This window comes from Triticum dicoccoides, chromosome 5A (assembly GCF_002162155.2).
Source record: "Triticum dicoccoides isolate Atlit2015 ecotype Zavitan chromosome 5A, WEW_v2.0, whole genome shotgun sequence".
Lineage (NCBI taxonomy): Eukaryota > Viridiplantae > Streptophyta > Magnoliopsida > Poales > Poaceae > Triticum > Triticum dicoccoides.
Window position 1 is genome coordinate 632,606,048 of NC_041388.1, and position 8,120 is coordinate 632,614,167.

Consider the following 8,120-nt stretch of genomic DNA (forward strand, 5'->3'; position numbering starts at 1 on the left):
AATCACAAAAGCAAAGCATCAGCATTAGAATAGGAGGAGGAAGTAACTAAATCAGAGGAGACCCAAACTTTAAATCCTAATACAATGGCACACGCATACACGCGCGCGCACGCACACACACACAGACACACACACATGTCCACACACATACACATCTTTGTCATGAACAGGATATGGGAAAATCCGATATATTACTAAAGAGTGGCAAAGGATAACCATCTACATTTAAGTGTTGCTTGTTAATTAGGCAATTTAAGAATCAGCCTCCATAAGGCAATAAGTGCCACTGAGCTACAAAAAGAACAATATTTTCCTTTTTATTAAACCAGAGAAATGATGGACCAGTTGGCTGGAGATGAAAAGAAGCACGCCAACACTTCTATGTTACAGAACTGAACGCAGAATGCAGACATTTATTCAATAATTACAGAATCAAGGATACATTGGATTTGAGGCCACAAAACAAGCCTGAAATAAACATGAAATAAAGACATAATAAACCATAGCATATCTCAACACGGGTATAACTCGCAAGACTCTGGGCATGCTTGTCACATGAGAGCAAATAAAACGACATTTTTCTGTCACAACTCCTATTTGTTAGCACCTCAAATACCAAATAAATCACAGCCAAGAAAGAAATCATTAAGTAGCTAGAGAATATACAGAACCCTCTAATAGGACAAAATTAGTGTAATCAGCAAGGTACTACCACTCTCTCCAATATGAAAGAAGAATAAATAAATCATATATGTGCACTGCCCTAGTTCTGTTCTCAAGAAATGTTAGTACACATTTTAGTGTAAAAGGAAGGGAAAACTAAATATAGGCTTAAGAAATACTATTATCTTATTATCATCACTTCTGTCCCATTCTTCAGATGATTTAAAGTCAATAGGTGCTTCAGCAGTATGCACACAACAGGACCAATTCGGCCATTATAGCAAGAATCACACACAAAAAGAGAAGTGGAAACTCCCTCAAGCAATTGCCCAAAGTCAGGTTTGGAATCTAATAGGATAAAATCAAGAAACTTCAATCTCAGACTGAAGCAAGAACCAGTATATAGGAATGATTCTTAAAATGGTGATTAATAGAAAGCACTGGCAATACAGAATGATGCCCAGTATATAGGAATATGATTACAAAAAAAGACTGAAGCAAGAACACAGGTAACAAGTGAGGTGCAGATGTGAATGAAGATTCCAAACCTGTGTGACGCCCTTGAACATAGCTTCATATACCACATTAGTATATCAACTTCAAGTCTTCACCATATTTGCCCATCAAGGTTACACGTGCCTACATCACAAGCCAAACAAACCACAAACATGAACATCTAGCTCACAATCGCATACACCTGAACAAATAATGCCTTGCTAACCTTGCAATGAAGTGGTCACCGGCTAGGAGGTGGATCCATGCGGAAGCGACAGCCATCTCGCTCACAAACACTCACCAGCTAAAGTAAAACCCCTAAAGTACCAAGAAGTAGAATCATGTCACATCTAAAAACAACAGCTGCAACAATCTGCAAGTAAAACAAAGAATTACACACACTTTGGTAGAAATGCAACATATGTTGTTTGCCTTGAAGTGAAGAAAGTTTAATTTATTAAAATAACAACATGTTTCACTGAGCCCAGAGTAAGAACTATGAATTATATCACATTGTCCAAAACACCACATTTGGTATAGGTAAATTTCAAAACATCATCGCATATAGTATTAATTAGCAATGAACGATTTCTTCATATAATCTGTAAGAAAATGTGAAAAGAGCACATAGATAGAAACAATGAAGTTGAGATGAAGGTACCAAAAAAGGCATACCTAATGTGCGTAGGTAAGTTCCATTGAACCAGAAAGAGTATAACAAGTTCACTGCACGACAGAAAACACATGTGTTACGAATACTTCAATCTCCTTTGTATTGCCATATAAAAAGAGTAACAGTAGTGTGCCCACATAAAGCCAAAGCTAAGATATCTGGAAAAGGCCGAGTTGAGTAGAACAAAATGTGAAACTTGATTGCAGTTAGTATCACAAAGAATGCTTCAAGCGACCATACTTAATTTTGAACTGCTTGTCAAAATTGAGTCAAGCAAACCATGATACCGCCACAACAGATAGGGCGACAACTCAAGCTCTTGTTATACAAAGAAATCAAATAACTGGATTCAATGATCCTTGATGATACATTGCACTTAAATTTCTGCAGAAGTCTGGGAAGGCAACTAAGTTCTGATATGTATGGTTAGAACAAAGTCGCTCTGAGGAATTTGAATGGCGTGAATGTTCCCAAGATAAGTTTTTACATCAGTTTATTATGTCGAAAGAGAGGTGGGGCGCTGGCCAGCATCCTCTTCCAGCTCAGTGCAATACCCACAAACATTGTACCCCTTTAGAAATAATGAACCATTACAAATGCAGCCTCAATAAAAACAGAACCATCTTCTGATAACTAAATGTGCACCTTGGCACACCCTAGTCAGGCCAGTGGAAGGTTGTGGCGATAAAAATACACGTATGAACAAAACATTAAATACTGAAGATGACAAAAACAGGGAAAGATAGAACGAACAAACATAGAATGCATTTTTTTCATTTCCTAAAACAACCAATCTAAATGAAATATTAAGCAAATCTCTGGAATGAAATTTAGAACCAAGATTTCCTGATATAACAGAAGGTCAAACTTAGGCCTTTTATGAAATAATAACTACATGCAAATATCAAACAGATAATATATCATTACCCTCCTCTATATCTTAAGAAGAAAGAGCAGATTGTATGCTTAAGTTGGAACTGAAACTGTATGCTCAATATTTCTGAAATGGCACACTCAATATGTGCCTAATCATATCTATCAAATGCCTTTGTCAAAGAAACAGGGTAAGTACTAAGTACTCGAACAGAATACGAAAAAGGCAAGGTATCGTGACGGTACTACTCCATAAAGCAAGTTTCAATACCCTAATATCACTTTCGTAGCGGCGTGGACCAAAAAGGAAGAGGGGCCTCTTCCTCCTCGACACCTCCTCCTGTCTTCTTGCTCAACTCCGACGTGCTCAGGAGTTGGGTTCTGTAGCAGCAACGGATCTGGCAGAGGTGTCCACGGGAAAGGGTATCAGCAACATCAAAAATAATAATTACGCATCACGAAGTGGCTTAACTCCGGAGGAGCATGGTATTGGTGGTTGGTGCCATAGAATGATTGTGCAAGTTTTGCAATAAACACACCCATGGGTGACTTATAAACTGCATAACCAACTAACCAAATTGAATCATCCAACCACTCAAAGTTCTTCCAATAAATCACACTAAAATTTATGTTGCCTTATCATCTTGTCAGTCTGAAACTTATATTTTTTTCATTAGGTGAAATTTTAACATCCTATAATCCTTCACTAAATTGCTCTTCAATAAATACTAAAACTAATTCCATAAAATTCCTAAGCAGTAGAAATACTACTTGTATGTGCTCTGAATAAATGTCAACAACTCCTCTCTCAGGCTCAATCAACTCATATGCATGTTTTTTTCTTCTCATAGTCAGATGAATACTTTCCAAATACAATATTGCCAAATTAATAGCAATCTTGATAATTAGCACACAAATATATGATACAAGATGATAAAAATTAAGAACACAGCTAGTTAAATAAAAAAAGTTTAGGAAAGGCATGAAACAAATGCTCCTGGTTGGCTAGGAAATTAGAAATTGCAAGCTTTTGCTGCAGCTTACAAGTCATGAGCAGAAAATTTAGTTTCCCTTTCCTAATCCGGCCCAATCAATACAAGAAACTGAAGTGTAAGAAAGAGATACGTAATGAGGATTAACTTCATGAAGCGAAACATCTAATAAGACTACAAACAGATGGGATTTGAGTTCACGAGGAGGTTCATGGAATCGAGAAAATCCCATTACCTTCCTGCACTAATCACACCCAACAGCCGGAAATCGCAATTAGACGGTGTGGACAAGGCGCCGTTGACCTTATTTATTGTGGACCTTGTATCTAGGGATCCCTAGATACATCGTCGGTTTATACTGTTGTGACGATGGTGAGTTGGGGGAGACCCCCCTTGTTTATTTCAATCTCTAGATATGTCATGGAATCTGCACTAGTGGCACGAGGAACCTCTCTGATCAAAGACATGGTTGCATTCAACGGCATATGTAGACGTCAAGCATGAGCTTCTGCATCAGCTACTTGCACTTTCATACATGCAGAGATGCACGGCGTGTTGTCACAAATGTACTGTAAATTCCAAGACCTGTAGCATGAGACTGAGAAAGAGAAGAGGATGAAGCAAATTGCTGTTCACCGTCAGTGTCGATCTGCTCCATTAAACAGCGATGGTACCTGCAAAACATTAGGCCAGAGCGTGAGAGCGATAAGCAGCATTAGCAGTGTCACCTTGGATCGTTCTAGCTTTCAAAAAAAAACGAGACCAACCCGGGCTACACTAGCCTCTTGGCATTTTTTTACACAAGAAAACTCCGTGAACACCAAATGCTCAAGCCGAGACTTGAACCCTGGTGGGCTGGCTGCGAACTCCCGCGCCTTCAGTTCTCATCGTTCTAGCTTTTGAAATGTGCCACAGAATACAGAGGGAATAATCAACTACACAAGACTCGGGTGCTTGAGGAAAGATGGTATGAATAAATTCTCCAATGGACTCTAGAAGCAACGGCCAAAGATTTACTAGTAAGCAAGTCTCCGAACAAAAGTTTGAACGTGATGAAGAACATTTGTCTGTTTTTCCAAACGTGTTTAACGAGGCCAAACACGATGAACAAATTATTTAGAAAGCCTATTGTACTATTATTAAAGGTACTATTGGATATTCTCTGAGAATTAGAAAAACTCTTATATAATGCAACAATATTCGCAAGACTCAACCTCGGTAGTACTGATTTGCTAAAAGCTAGCACTGCAAATCAGATCATCCTGACAGGAGAAACACAAATCAATTCCCATAAAGCAGTGTTCAATTGCTATGGTCGTGGGTCGGTGCAGAAAATCAGGAACGCTTGTCATCACAAAAGAAAAACAGCCACGGTAAACGGAAATAATTCAAGGGTTTGGTTCTCCTAGTATGTAGAGCTTCCGAGACCTGTCGCCGCCGGCGCATCACGTCTACCTCATTCCTGATCGATGTGATATGGCCAGTGCCAGTGTGCTAAGCCTAAGTCTGAACGTAGTATTTGTCTGAGACAGGGACCGCCCTGCTTTGACTGCTGCACTGCACTGCACTGATGTTGTTTCTGGTGACTCACTGTTCGGAGTCTTTGGACCGATCAATCTAATTCGATCATGCGACCATTCGCTCTCGCCTCCTTGCGGCGGCATCTCGCTTCCTTGGTGGATCTGGGAACGGGGTCGCCGGCCGGCAATGATGGCTCCTCCTCTGCATCTCAAGGACACTCCTCTCCTCACCAGCCCATGCCCATACCGACGGCGGCCGCATTGCTTTCCCCTCCCTGGGCATTCAACTCCGTCCGGGCTGCGCGGCCATGGGCTCGAGGTTGACGAGACGGAAGGACGAAGCGGCGCCCAGCTCGCCAAATCAAATCACGTCGTGTCGGTGTCAGGCAAGCGCGCCGCCCGGCTTTGCCTTCAACGTCCGCCATCCCCGAGGCTGCCACTACGGGCTACGGCACTACGTACTCCCTCCGTTCTAAAATAGATGACACAATTTTGTACTAAGTTTAGTACAAAGTTGAGTCATCTATTTTGGAACGGAGGGAGTAGCTTCCTTCCTGCCCATGACACAAACGCGGCCTGATTGTGTTTTTGTTTTCAATCAACAGTGGTCACCTTTAAATTAGTTGTAGACATTTGTGTCGTGCCTCTAGATCCACAAGAGGTGTACTACTCTGTTTCTGTCAGGGAAGGAGCCTGTCATTTCAGCTGGTGACGCCTGCCTGCCAGTGCCATCTTTGATTTGATCTGTGCTAGGTCTGCAATTAGGCACCGCATCATGTAAAGTGAGAGTGAGGCTGCTGGCCTGCCAAGATTTGTTCGCCATCAGCTGGAGAGACTAGTCCCATCCACAATCCGCATGTATGTGTACAAACGGATCCAGACGGAATCTTCTCTTTCTTTCGATCCCTGGTGGTCGTGCGGCGCCTCTCTCTTCTCCCGTCGCCCAGCTAGCTTCCGTCCTACTCGTGCTTGCCACGCTGAAATGCAACTCCCTTTCAGCGTGTATGCCTCAGAAACCAAAAAGTGGTGTTCACATTCAGCGGGGCTCTCTTTTCTGAAGATTACAGTCAGTAACGACGACGTTTTCGTACATGAGAGCGACGTACGCAACCATCTATTCTCTCTTGGTTTCGGCAAGATTTTCTTGAGCCCAAATATCAATCACCTTTTTCTTTCCTTCCTTTGTGGTTGGACTTGACGACTCCTTTCTAGTGCAAAAGTGCGCACGAAAATCGATGCCCAAGACCAAGGCACCTACAAAAAGAATGAGATATCATGATCATACTACATTGAACTAGCTAGCGGCAATATCTATCTGGACTTTGGATGACAAGTACTCCCTACGTTTCGAATTACTCGTCGCAGAAATAGATGTATATAGAACTAAAATACATCTTGATACATCCATTTCTGCGACGAGTAATTCGGAACGGAGGAAGTACGTACACGCACGAAGAATCTCACTCGACATGGATGGACCCAAACCTGACTATGTGTTGTGTGGTGTGCGCGATGGGACTCGAAGATCAGGAGAGATTGGTCGAGGTCACGTCTCAGGTCGACCTGCCCTGCCAATAAGACGAAACGCACGTCAAAAAGTCCACAACTTAGCTCTCCTGCCTTAAATGACTCGAGTCACTTGATGCTATGCGCCGGAATATCAGAATTTGGATGAGGACAACCAAACGGGACAAATGAAATGATGCATGAGCGTCCATTTGAGATAAGTCTCAGGCTCTCACGTCTCACCTGGTTATATATAGTTTCTTTCGTCTTTCTTCTTCGTAGAAATTTGTTCTTTGGAGCCTAGTTATTAGGGTCACCTCGTAGATTTTCTCTACTCGCAAAAAAGAAAAACTCATAGATTTTCTCTCTTCTTTCCTTTCCTCTAGAAGCTGTGATCAGTGCCTTGACTCTTTGATGGTGACAATGGCAAGCAACTTGGCAATACGCGGTGTGATATTAGCTTTCATCTATGTCGTCGATCCGCACGTATATTCGAATGTACGTAGTTCTAAGGTTAGCTCTTGGGTTCAATCCGGTTGGACTTGGTGCACATCGCATTCTCCGTTTTGATCGCATGTGCATGCACCTCATGTGTGAATTTGGATTTGGAGTTTAGATAGGGTATCTTGTAGCACGCCGCGCCACGAGCTATATGACCGACGACCCCTTCGCAAAAGAGCATACAGAGACGGATGTCAAAGAGGAGAAGGTAAGTTAATCCCATACGTAATGTGGTGTCACCGTCTCAGTCGTTTGAGTGCAATTCCTCCCATTTCGCTTAATTATATAGCACTACACGGCGGCCAAGTTAAGAACCGAAATCTATCAAGGACTAACTTCGTCTCCGTCGTCGACTAAGGTCAAGGCACATGCACACGATAGCAACCTTTTCAAAAAAAAAAATGCACACGATAGCATCACAGAATGAGATATCGTGGAGAAGTACGTAGCATCAACGTCCACTTGAACTCGAGATGATAACTACGTGCATTCGAGATTCTCAACATGGACCGAAATCTGACTTTGCTCTTCTGGGGGTTGATTTTGTGTGCTTACGGGGAGAGGATGAGATGAGAGATTGGTCGATCGAGCGAGGTCACCTCACGTATGTATGTACGCCGACGTGCCCAAGAAAACGAGACGATCACCAGAGCTCCAAAACGTCGCTTCCGGGCCTATAATGACTCGAGTTGATTGACACCAACCAGATTTGCGTTTGGCATTTGAGGATTTCGTTGAGAACAACGAGATGAGGACAAACGAAGCAATGCATGCGTGTCCATTTGAAATAGTCCCAGGTTATAGTTTCTTTTGTCTTTCTTCTACACCGGCGAGCAACTATAGATATTTGAGCAACGCTACACGCACGGGCTCCCTTTTACGGGATCAACGGATTGG